Below are 12,452 nucleotides of genomic sequence, written 5' to 3' on the forward strand. Positions count from 1 at the left end.
GCTGCAACCACAGCTTGTAACAGTGCCCTCCCCCTGACGGTGGCCACTGGACACAAGATAAGGAAAAAAAAATCTTTTTTTTTATTTTTTATATCAAGGCAAGAGTCAAAAATTATTTCTTTTTCTTCTTCTTCTTTTTACAAGGCTCTTTAGGTCTGGCCAAGGTAATTCCCCAAACATTGTCTGAACTGATGGTACCACCCAGCAAGGCTGCGTTCAAATCAGAGACAGGTTTCTTACCCTTGGGAGCTGAACTTTCTGGCAAAGTACTATTATTATTATTATTAGAAGAAGAAGTCAGAAAAGCACATCCTGCAGTCAAAACAACGGGCTGGAACTCTTGTGCCGAGTTTACAGTATTTGGTGGACTCTCAGCAGACAAGACGGGTGACTTAGAGGAACCTGAACCAATTTCTTTGGAACCATATCTTTTAATAATTGCATCACTGAATGCTGGGGGATCCTGAAGAATGGGATCTTCAGCTTTCATTAGGCTGGTCGCCCACTCAAAAGGCTCTCCTCTAAAAGAATAAATCAGATAAAGCACAAGGTTCTCTGAAGTGATGCCCAGAAATGGTCTAGACAACATAATAATGTAATAGTGCTTGTAAAGTGCCAGAAATTGGGCTAAGTCCCCATCAAAGACTATGGATGTTGAGATATCAGAGTCAGGATCTGTTTCCTTCCCATCTGACTGACTGGAGTGCTTTGCTAGGATCTGGTCACTATTGACCTTACTCGAGGCTGAGACTCTCTGAATCACACCCGGGGCAGTGACTTTCTGAACCCCACCCGGGGCAGTGACTTTCTGAACCCCACCCGGGGCAGTGACTTTCTGAACCCCACCCGGGGCAGTGACTTTCTGAACCCCACCCGGGGCAGTGACTTTCTGAACCCCACCCGGGGCAGTGACTTTCTGAACCCCACCCGGGGCAGTGACTTTCTGAACCCCACCCGGGGCAGTGGCCTCCGGGAACCCCGCTGGGGCAGTGGCCTCCGGGAACCCCGCTGGGGCAGTGGCCTCCGGGAACCCCGCTGGGGTCAGCACCTCGGATTCTTTTACTGGGACCGAGCCGTCGGCCTCCCCCACTGGGACCGAGCCATCGGCCTCCCTCTCTGAGTCGATAATTATCGAAACTTCTTCCGGGACTTTGACTTCCGGGACTTTTGCTGAAGCTATAACCTTCAGCACCTCCACTAATGCTACGCCTCTTATGTTCTTTCCTGGGGAAGCGAGCTCTAGACCCTTCTTAGAGGCTGCATCTCTCGAGACCCCACTTGAGGATATTACTTCAAATATCCCTTCTGGGGTTTTGCTTCTCGAGTTCCCTTCTAGAACTATGGTTTTAGATACCCTTTCTGGGGTTGCGCTTTTCAAGTCCCTACCTGGGGTAACAGCTTCTGAGACCCCTTTTGGTATGGACACCTGAACTATAATATTTGATGTCCTTCTATAAGCTAGGGCATCGGGTACCGCTCCAGCACTCTGGGCATCGGGTACCGCTCCAGCACTCTGGGCATCGGGTACCGCTCCAGCACTCTGGGCATCGGGTACCGCTCCAGCACTCTGGGCATCGGGCACCGCTCCAGGACCCTGGGCAACGGGCACCGCTCCAGGACCCTGGGCAACGGGCACCACTCCAGGACCCTGGGCAACGGGCACCACTCCAGGACCCTGGGCAACGGGCACCACTCCAGGGGCTTGCAACTCTGCTTCAACAGGAACCTCAAGAGAGGAGAGAAACATTCTCTTTTGATTCCTGAATCTATAATGGGGCTCCCTTGCCCAAGGACCCCAATTATAGGACAGAGAGCTTTTTAGTGTGGGTTGTGTGACAAGTACCTCTGCCACAGTAGAGACAGGAGTAGGTCTTGTATCCTGACTCAACTTGGCCAGAGGGCAAGACTCGTCACCACACTTAGGCTTGCGCAACTCACAGGTCTGCAGATAGTGGCCTAAACCCCCACAATATAGGCATACGTTTAAGTTTCTGCGACACAGACGCTCCTCTTCTGAGAGCCTGGGCCGCAGAAAACTTTTAAACCTTTTCTCTTCAATTAAACCAGAGGATTCTCTTGTCACCATACTGTGAACAAGAGTCTCTTTAGAGATAGATGTACTCTCAACGACTTCTGGCAAGATGAGCAAGATTTTAGTCAGAAGGTTTTGCAGTTGCTTTAGGGATTGCTGCAAAACTTCTAGTCGCTCTGGTCTCAAAGCACTGAAAACAGAGTTCAGGGCTGCGAGAGATGCCTGCAGGGCTTGCATAGTAGACATAGGAGGATTTAAAACTAGACAAGACAAGACAAGACAAGGCAAGACTAGACTAGACAAGGCAGGACTAGACAAGGCAGGACTAAATTTTTGCTAAACAAAACAAGACTTTTTTTTTTTTTAAACACCGAACTGGATTCTAAACACCGGACTGGATTCTAAACACCGGACTGGATTATAACACCGGACTGGATTCTAACACCGGAATTCTAGACAGGACTGGATTCTAGACTAGACACTGGACTGGGCCAAAAAAGAAAAAAAGTTTTATTTCTTTTTTGTGGTATGGCTGGTGATAATGTTATGATTCCAGCACTCTGGTCTGAGGAGATCTTATTGCAAGGACCGGAGCACTGGAACGTAATGCTGGGAAAGGGGAATGGAAAGGGAATAGCCCCTGGCGCCCTATCTCCGTTGTCTCGCCCGTGCTGTCAGTACACTCTTGCGAGACTATGGTTGCTTGAGCCCATGGCAGCCGCATTTGAAGGGCGGATTACGTCTGCCCAACTTCGATGCCCCCTCAGGTCTTAATGAGAGACAAAGAGTGTACCGAGACAGGGTGATAACAAGGGGCCCTCTTACTGAAACAACCAAAAGCCAGGGGCTACTAACTAGCCTAAAACTAAATGTATGTGCGGTTTGCCGCCAAAGGAAAAGAACAACAAAGGAAATGCTGACCACATGCCCACACAATACTTCTGTGTACCGGCGGTGACAGCATAAGCAGAACCCTCTGCAAAACACCAGTGACAGAAATAATAATGGAATACAGCGGCCTAGGCCGACGGACGCGGCAGAGCCGCTACTCACGGAACCGGTACGAATACTGGCAAACGGACAGGAACTCCCAATGCTGCTGACACAGACTCTTAGAACTGGAGGACAGGCAGAATCCCAAACGAAAGACCGGTGGACACCAAGAAGCCAGAAACTTGACCAGGCACAGGCAAAGGCACTGGACCTCAGGACAGGAACGCCTCACGGCAGGACACGGGATCAGACATAGGAATCGACACAGGGACTGACACAGGAATCGACACAGGAAGCTCAGGAACTAGCAGGAACCAAGCTCAGAACTCAAGCAGACTGGATACCCAGAAATATCACCAGCATCTGTGAATAGCACTGAGCCAGCATATAACAGAGAGGCCTAATTAATAATCTCATGCAGCTGCCCTGTTGCATGACTCCAAACTGACAAGATGCAATTAGCAGCCAGGTGAGGCTGAACACATGGGAACAAGCTGCAATTACACAGACTCACCAGCGGCAGCAACCAAGAGTACTCTTTAAACAGAGCAACGGGAAATCCTGGCCTGCGAAACAACTTCTAAACATAAAATACCTAACGGACATGCAAAACAGGAATGAGCCACAGCCGTGGCTCATAACACATTCCTACGCTGATAAAGGCTAGGAAGGACGTGACAGCTCAACATTATCACCGTATATGGCGAAAATATGTTGCTTGGTGTGAGGCCAGGAATGGTCCTACGGAGGAATTCCAGCTGGGCCGTTTCCTTCACTTCCTACAGTCCGGAGTGAATTTGGGCCTAAAATTGGGTTCCATTAAGGTCCAGATTTCGGCCCTATCCATTTTCTTTCAAAAGGAGTTGGCTTCTCTACCTGAAGTTCAGACGTTTGTAAAGGGAGTGCTGCATATTCAGCCTCCTTTTGTGCCTCCAGTGGCACCTTGGGATCTTAACGTGGTGTTAAGTTAACTGAAATCCCACTGGTTTGAACCACTTAAAACGGTGGAGTTGAAATATCTCACGTGGAAGGTGGTCATGCTATTAGCCTTGGCTTCAGCTAGGCGTGTGTCAGAGTTGGCGGCTTTGTCACATAAAAGCCCCTATCTGGTTTTCCATGTGGATAGAGCAGAATTGCGGACCCGTCCACAATTTCTGCCGAAAGTGGTTTCATCTTTTCATATAAACCAACCTATTGTGGTGCCTGTGGCTACTACTGACTTGGAGGATTCCGAGTTGCTTGATGTGGTCAGGGCTTTGAAGGTTTATGTAGCCAGAACGGCTAGGGTCAGGAAAACAGAGTCGTTGTTTATCCTGTATGCATCCAACAAGCTTGGTGCTCTTGCTTCAAAGCAAACTATTGCTCGCTGGATCTGTAACACGATTCAGCAGGCTCACTTTGCGGCTGGATTGCCGCTGCCAAAATCAGTTAAGGCCCATTCCACTAGGAAGGTGGGCTCTTCTTGGGCGGCTGCCCGAGGGGTCTCGGCATTACAACTTTGCCGAGCGGCTACTTGGTCAGGTTCAAAACTTTTGCAAAGTTCTACAAGTTTGATACACTGGCTGAGGAGGACCTCTTGTTTGCTCAATCGGTGCTGCAGAGTCATCCGCACTCTCCCGCCCGTTTGAGAGCTTTGGTATAATCCCCATGGTCCTTACGGAGTCCCCAGCATCCACTAGGATGTTAGAGAAAATAAGATTTTACTTACCGGTAAATCTATTTCTCGTAGTCCGTAGTGGATGCTGGGCGCCCGTCCCAAGTGCGGACTTCTTCTGCAATGCTTGTATATAGTTATTGCTTCAACAAGGGTTATGTTATGGTTGCATCAGGGTTTGACCTGATGCTCTGTCGTTTGTCATACTGTTAAACTGGTTGCTTTCACATGTTATATGGTGTGATTGGTGTGGCTGGTATGAATCTTGCCCTGGATTACCAAAATCCTTTCCTTGTACTGTCAGCTCTTCTGGGCACAGTTTCTCTAACTGAGGTCTGGAGGAGGGGCATAGAGGGAGGAGCCAGTGCACACCAGAACCTAAATTCTTTCTTGAAGTGCCCATGTCTCCTGCGGAGCCCGTCTATCCCCATGGTCCTTACGGAGTCCCCAGCATCCACTACGGACTACGAGAAATAGATTTACTGGTAAGTAAAATCTTATTTTTTCTTTTATATAATAAATTGTGATACTAAAATATCAGATTATCATGATTGTTGTTATATTGATTTAATCTAGCACAGCCTCACTCTTGCCGTTTTTGTTTATACTGTGGGAGTGACATCCCTTCCCTAGAGACCACTGCTTGGCGGGCATCCCATACCTAAAGCGCCCGAGCACCTTTGGGTAACCCACTTGTTTGCAGGATCAGTATCACCCTGCATGATTTGGGCCAGAGTACGCTATTGTGGGCAAATGGCAAGAGTGTGGGGCACAGGCATGAGAGCTGAATCTCTATTTATGAGGTCATCCATAGACTGCCGTAAGAATTTTGTCTCATTCTCAGTATGAGACAGCTTAGTAGAAATATTTGAACTTATCCCTTTAATGGAGGCCAACCATGGTGGTTCAGCTCCACTGGACTGGGAGTGAAACTATCCTGAGTACAGGGTAGTGAGTCCACAGGGGATGAGAGACATTCCGCTGTACAAGACACACAGTCCCTGGACATGATTGTAAAGGGACACCTACACACACACACACACACACACACACACACACACACACACTAGTGAAAACTCAGTATATGTAGGCAGGGTCCACAGAGAGACACAGAAATATATGTAGGCAGGGTCCACAGAGAGACACAGAAATCAGAGCCAGCCACACAGCACCCCTTCTAGCAAGGTAAAACCTAGCTGGGTCACACAGAAATAAGCACCTTAGTAGTGGTTATAATCTTAAACTTGCTCCCCCCCTTTACTAAGACCCCCTGGTACCACTGAGGAGACTTGGAGTCCTTATGGAGGAGCTGCGCGTCCCTGGGAATGCTGCCTGTATGAGCTGCAGAGAGAAATGGCGCTGGAGAGCTGTAGGATCCGCTCTGAGTGAAGCCCTGCCCGCTGTAATGGCGCGCGGCTTCCCGCGTTTTTTATACTGGCCCTGAGGTAAAAAATGTCTAACCAAGACTTAAAACCTCTGTGAGTACATTGTGGCCAGTGTAGGCATCAGCAGAGGCTCAGCGCGCCCCTCACAGCAGGACACACCGTCAGCGTGTGTCTGTCTGAGCCACCTGAAGCGCAGCCTGCAGTCAGAGCTGCGATCCAGCCCTTGTGCCGTCATTCCTGCTGGCGCCCAGCTAACCAGAACGCCGGCGTTGTACTCACCACTCTTCATCTTCTGGCTCTGTTAGGGGTAGCGGCGTGCTGCGGGAGGGTACGCTGCGCCGTGGTGTGGCTTGTGAATGGCTCCCTCAGTAGTTCAGTGTCCTGTCAGCAGAGAAACGGGACCATTAACTCTAAGATAGTTGGGCCGTTCTCCCCCCTAAGTCCCACAAAGCAGTCAGACTGCTGCCAAAACAGCCCTGTCTGAAAATAACAAACATTTAAAATAAAAGTAGATCATTATTGGTGATTATTTCTGCAGGTAATCACCACACCTTAGATCACCTATAATTTGTGATCCTCCTTTTTGTATTTAAACATGACATATACACACACACACATATATATATATATATATATTATTTTTTGGGGATACAAGATAATTACTGGCAGCTTTTACATGTAGCCCACAAATACTGGGCAGCTTTAAATTTACACTGCAATTTCGATTGAAGTTTGGTTACACCCCTCCCAAATCTTTCCACACATTTGAAACCCCACCTGCAGTGTAGCATGGTTTTACCATGGTGCATAATTTACTTCCTTTGCTTTACTCCCTTCTCAGAGTCAGGCCCTCAGCATCCATTGAGCCCTTATTTAGTTTTATAGTGAGAGATCAGACAGGGCCCGACAGGTGCAGATTAAAGCATAGGGCCAGTGGCAGAATATGTGGGCCAGTGGCAGAATAAAAGTCTGGTCCTTGCTTGAACACAAGGGGGATATCCAATTAGCCAAAGTCAATAACCACGGCTAATTGTCTCGCCGGGGGTTATACAATTGGCCCCGATTTTGTTTCTCCTGTCTTAGGAAGGCGAAACCAAATCCCTGGAAACAGCACCACTCTTTCTAATAAAAACACACAGGTTTCACTGAATCCATATATTTTTGTGAGAAAATATATTTTTTGTTTATCTGCTTGGGTAGCCTGTAAAGAAAAAAAAAAAATTATTGGTGAAACATCAGGAAATGTGCAAAATTTGGAAATTTTTGCATCCGATGTTTCACTGCGGTTAATTGGATACTCCCTAATAAAGAAGATTTACTAAAAGTCGGTTTTGAATCGCCTGATTTTTTCATTTGTGTTTGACTGTCTAAAATCAGGTAATTTACTATAAGTAATTTTTTGGGTCCATGATCCATTTTAAAGAAAGATCGATGGTGATGGGAGTCTGTTTTAATAGTCTAAATTTAGTAATTTTTTTCTATTAAAATGGATGTTAGAAACCAACTCAAAGTTAACTCAAAATAGGCTTAAAACTAAACACAATTTCTCATTACTCTTCTTTTGGCCACATACACATTCATACACAAAACACCTTCATTCAGGAGGTGATTTGCATACTGCAGGTAAAATGCAAAGCTTTGCAGAGCCTTGAATTGCCATGATTACTACAGTGAGTACACCACATGGTTGTGTCGCTTTTTATAGAAATTATAATGAGGTTTCTGCCAACTGCACGCTTTATAAGTTAAAACAGACCTGCTTCTTATTAGTCCATTTTTTTTCTTTTCTGCTTTTGAGTCTTTTTTTTTAAACAGACTGGAAAATAGAATTTTTAGTCACTTAACGTTGAATCCTTTTCTCTTAAGCAGGCTGGGCGACACTTGCATATGGTATAACAGTTTGTGGCTGGATCTGGCACTTACATTAAACTGTAGCTTTAAAAAGTAAGCTCCTGGGGGTGTGGCCTACTGGGCAGCTGGACCAGACGTGTCCTTCCTGAGCTCTGGGGCAACTATATTAATAATTACATTTTTCGACCCCCTGACGAGGTCTACTTTGAACCCCTGCTATCCTGGACCCTTTCACCTGCCCGCACAGCCGACGGATAACCTCTCCAGAGCAGGGGGCCCCCGCTGCGGGTCCTTGTTGGTCGCGGCCCGGCCCGCTGATTGAAGCCTACGGCTCAATTTTTATTTGGACCCGGTGGTGAGCTCCATAATCTGGGTCATCCGACCTGCCTCCCTGGATCGGCTCCGGAATAAGTTCCCCGCTTGGCTGACTGTCCTAAGTGCCGGAGACCCGCTACTCGCTGCCTCTAAGGATTACCTCCTGCTGCGGCGACCCCGTTACTTGCTCCTTCCAGTCCGTGCCTCCCGCTGCGGCTTCTCCCGGAAGTGACCGGCTGCAGCTCCTCCGTCACGGCTGCATGCTGTAGCCCCGGCAGCACGGATCCCTGCTATATTGAGCACGCTGGGTCCCGCTCCTACCCGCTGCTGTGCTAGAAAACGCGCTGGCGAGTAGTGAGAGGGATTGCTGCTGGGGTGCCCGATTCCTCAGTTGCATGGTGCCTGTGTCCACCTCTCTCATACAGAGGTATATGTCACCTCCTGGATGCTGCCCTCAGAAACAACAGGGCTGCCATAAAAGTGTTTGGGCTCCATACATCTCTGGGAGCACCTTCCTTTTTGCTTATAATAGTCTGCTGCATACGGTTCTTTCAAATTCCCTTTAGTGCATTACTGTGTGTTAGAGCACCATCTTGTGTCTGCTCACTGATATTACACCTTCACATACAGGGAGGTTTGTTTCAACTCTTCAGCAGTTCCTTTAGCGCGGTATACTTATGTAACATCTTATAAGCGTGTGTCCCTTTGGCTGGCCCAGGGACATAACACTTATTCGTATTACACCGGAGATTCCATCTTCACTACTACAAGAAAGATTCTTATCTTACGTGTGTTACTACTAATAGTCTGCAGTGGGTAACCGCTTTCCAACTCCCCTGAGGGGATTTTTTTCACATACGTCTGTACCTAGTAAGCATTAACATACTACCAGACTGACAAACCTAATTGCTACATCTTACACAGCCCTATGAGCTCTTACGGGATACACTGAAAATGTGATTACAATTTTTTTTACCCGTCGCCTCCTGTCTGATTAAACCATTGATTTAGTAATCCTACAATTACCTTCACAACTCTGAATCTGTACTAAAATTACATAACTATGCCTCCGAAAAAGTTAAAGGGTCCAAATCAGCTCCACTGGTTCACTTTTTTGGCACCTCAACATCTGGAGGGAAACTTCGTACAAATCCTGCACCAGAACCTGCTTCAACCTCTCAAACCTCTTCTCCAGTTTCTCATAACCCAGTCATTCACACGCAAGAGACTAAGGATTCGTTAGATGTCCCTGTTTCACTTCGCTCAATACATTCCATGCTCTCTACATTTAAAGCGGACATTCTGCGGAGTTTAAATCTACTATTCAATTACTACGTTCTGATATATCTGAGATCGGCACTAGAACAGATCCTATAGAAAACAAAATGGCTGAATTAGTTGCATCTCACAACGACTTAATCTCTGCCCACGACTCCCTACAAGAGGAAGTGTACTCTGTTCGTGAGAAAGTCACGGATCTCGAAGACCATTCTAGACGGAATATTAAAATAAGAGGCATACCTGATTCTGTGTCGAATGCTGAACTGTATGATTTTGCCACAGATCTCTTTCAGAAACTACTACCTGGAACATCCCAATCGGATATCTTGAGTGATAGGATTCATAGACTCACAAAATCCAAACAGGCTCCTGCTCAGGCACCCAGGGACACTCTTCTCAGAGTTAATTTTTTTCATATAAAGGAAAAGATCCTCCGTGCCGCATTACCCACTTCATCTACTGTGGACTGTTTGGAATTTCTTCAGCTATTTCCAGATGTTTCCCCTGCAACGTTAGCTAAGAGACGGTTATTCTATCCTGTCACATATGTATTGAGGAAAGCAAGTATACAATGCAAATGGGGATTTCCAACTAAACTCATCGTTCTCAGGAATGGTATCTCTACAGTGATCCATTCTCCCGAGGATGGTGCCCAAATCCTGAAAAAATGGGACTTATCTATGGATGACCAAGCCACTTCTTCACCTAAGAAAATATTCAATGAGTGGTCTCATGTTCTACGTTAAACGCTACAACTATATGAAATGTGGTGAATATATTGCAATGTTCTTTCACTTTCCCTTTGCTCTTTTCTTTATTGAGGTAATAATGGGATGTGTTAAGGTATTCCCTATAGTGCTAATTCTTATACTAGTGTATGTTTGGAGTATTTAGATACTGGGGATTTTCTAGACTGAATTAACTTCTTAGGTGACGATTTTCCCCCTTCTTCTTTCTTTTTATTATCATCTGTTATTATTAGGGATGTGATCTGTTCGATATTATGGTTTTCCCATACGTGGGACCTCAATCTCGTAAACTTTATTGGATTCTAGTTCATGGTAATAATGTGTTAAGTTTGATGTCAATGTCCCTGTTTTTCAATGGTTCATACATAGGATTATGTTTAGATGCTAATGTACTTTGACAGGAGGTGACAGTTGGTATTTAAGGCTACCCCGCCTCCCACCTATAGTCGTTAGTCTGCCACGTAGTCCTAGTGACGGACTCTTTAGCTCCTTTTATGGACGCTATTTCTGTTTTTGTCCCTTACTCTTTTTTTTTCTTTTTTCTCTCTATTCTATGGTTTTATTGTTACGTTATATATTCTGCTGTTTTGATCTTTCTATTGTATGAGCTTGCCCACAATAATGCATTTTATTATAGGTCCATATCACAACACCTTTTTCACCCTCCATGGTGACATTTTTAAGTCTTTATGTGAAAGGTTTAAATTCACCTCGTAAGAGGCGTCTAGCTTTGAAATATTTTGCGGATCAGAAGGCAGAGATTGTCGCTATACAGGAGTCTCATTTCCCATTGCACTCCCCCCCCCACAATTCTCTAATCATAATTACCCAACATCATATATCTCTTGTGGTCCTTTCAAGAGAAATGGAGTAGGTATACTCTTTCACAAATCATGCCCTTTTCATTTGGGGGGTAAGTGGGAAGACGGCAATGGCCGATATTTGATTCTGGTAGGGAAATTACACTCTAGATATGTCACTCTTGTATCTGTGTATGCCCCCAATACCAGACAACCCCGCTTTCTAAAGACTTTGCTTCAAAAAGTGCAGGAGGTTAAAAAAGTAGCTCTTTTTATTACGGGAGACTTTAACCTTTCCGCAGATCCCCAGATGGATAAATCTGCCTCACTTGATAAGCAATCTAGCAACGCAACACGTTCCCTAGCCTCATCATTTTCACAATTAATGGGCGAAGTTGATTTATATGATACATGGAGGATTTGGAATACTGGTATACGAGACTATACTTATTATTCTGTGGTACATAAATCATACTCTAGAATAGACCTACTCCTTACCGATAAATGGTCACTACAACTTATCCCCAAAGTTACAATTCTGCCAATAACTTGGTCAGATCATGCTCCTCTGGTATGGACTTGGTCATATAATTTAAACAAACCTCCTCTATGGCTTTGGAGACTACAGGACTCCATCCTAAAAGATGATTTGACATTCTAAATAAATCATTAACCTCATATCTAGCAATTAACAACCCCATAGACACCTACATTAACAACCATTGGTGCACTCTCAAGGCAGTCATGAGGGGTACTGCAATCCAAGCAACAGCACGAATACAACGTCGCAACCATGAAATACAACAGGCCTATGAGAAAGATGTTATAGATTTAGACTCAACATAAAAAATCTCCTAGGAATCCCAATATTCTCGCAGCCCTGATTCAACGTGCAATATCTAAATTAAATCAGACATTTTTACACTTTAGGAAATAGAGCTAGCAAACTACTAGCAAGAAAACCAAGAGGCAAAAATATAATCAATAGAATTAAAGCTTTAGCCAGACCTGATGGATCTTTATCCTCAAACCCGAAAGATATCGCTAATCAATTCGCTTCCTATTATGAAAAGCTTTATAACCTAAATAGGGATACTTTCATTCCCCAACCCTCAGCTTCTGCTATAGAATCCTTTCTAGACTAAGTTCAACTTCCATCGATCTCACGTGAAGACACCTCCGCATTATTCTCCCCTTGGACCCCTGAAGAACTACATTCTGTTTTGAAGTCTCTCAAAAAAGACAATGCACCTGACCCAGATGGCTTTCTTAATAACTTTTATACTATTTTTCAGGATTCCCTTTCCACAACCCTGTTAAATCTTTATAACAACGCCTTTGAAAATACCTTTCCGGCGGAAATGCTGGAGGCCCAGATAGTTACGATACCCA

This window comes from Pseudophryne corroboree, chromosome 6, assembly GCF_028390025.1.
Source record: "Pseudophryne corroboree isolate aPseCor3 chromosome 6, aPseCor3.hap2, whole genome shotgun sequence".
Classification (NCBI taxonomy): domain Eukaryota; kingdom Metazoa; phylum Chordata; class Amphibia; order Anura; family Myobatrachidae; genus Pseudophryne; species Pseudophryne corroboree.